At 39.5% G+C, this 922-nt stretch overlaps 1 protein-coding gene across 1 annotated transcript in view; it reads left to right on the top strand.

Annotated features, from left to right (window-relative positions):
• Positions 1 to 597: 597 nt before the first annotated feature.
• The window catches only part of LOC137653620 (inositol polyphosphate-4-phosphatase type I A), a 186,100-nt gene continuing 185,775 nt past the window's right edge, over positions 598 to 922 (top strand). The window contains exon 1 of the mRNA XM_068387179.1: positions 598 to 715. The gene's annotated coding sequence lies outside the window, so the exon portion shown is untranslated. The remainder of the gene's footprint in view (positions 716 to 922) is intronic.

The raw sequence follows: 922 nt of genomic DNA, 5'->3' as shown, positions 1-922 counted from the left end.
CGGAAAAGTTTCCTGATCACTCATTGGTTGGACGAGATAATTCTAACCAATCAGATATCAGGAAACTTTTCCGAGCTAAAAGGGCACCACTGCGAGTCGGTGCATATGCGCCTCATTAAAATAAATTGACTATAGTGAAAGGGGGATAGCGACGTCAATGCACCCCACGAGGTGCACTGTAGGCGTTACTGAAGGGTTCTCTCTCTCTCTCTCTCTCTCTCTCTCTCTCTCTCTCTCTCTCTCTCTCTCTCTCTCTCTCTCTTCCCGTTTCCATTATTCCATCTTACTGTCAAACTTCTTTTATTCAATTTTATTGTATAACTTTAGGGTTTTCTCTGTTACCCTTCGGGTTTGAAAGGCCTCACCGGCCCCAGCGCTGGGCTGTATTGCCCAAACGCTTTTGATAAAATTTACTATTCCTTTTACCGCCATGATGCTTTAGCGCTATGTCTACCAGTTGAAAAATAATATCTCATCAATTGCCTTTGCTACAAATATCTATAGTAATAAACCAATAAATTTCGAAAGATAAATTCACAAATCGTTGCTTGCGGTATTAGCTGGCTTCTGAGCTTGATAAATTTCCATTTCAGAATCGTTGGAATATATCTTGTATAAAGTAATCCAGAACGTATGATGTTGAATGGCTTTAAGAGGTTGGCGTGACGTTAATGTCTTTACGTGCGACGATTACTGAGTTTGGCTTGTTGAGTTGGTAAGTCCTTCAACAATATCTTATCTTCTTTGGGGGAGCTTACTTTCCATTTAATCCCTTGAAAGCTTATGTCTATTGTTTGTGTGTGCTCTCGTGTGACTTTCAGAGTTGGGGTTAATTGTTCTGAGGGGGGTGTATAGAAATCTCTGTATATATTCTAATTCGTTAAGAATATTTTAGTTGGTTATGTATTTTTTATGTTAGAGC

The sequence above is a fragment of the Palaemon carinicauda genome, chromosome 14, assembly GCF_036898095.1.
Source record: "Palaemon carinicauda isolate YSFRI2023 chromosome 14, ASM3689809v2, whole genome shotgun sequence".
Taxonomy (NCBI): Eukaryota; Metazoa; Arthropoda; class Malacostraca; order Decapoda; family Palaemonidae; genus Palaemon; species Palaemon carinicauda.
Note: the sequence above shows the minus strand (reverse complement) of the source record. Positions and strands in the feature narration are given on the sequence as shown.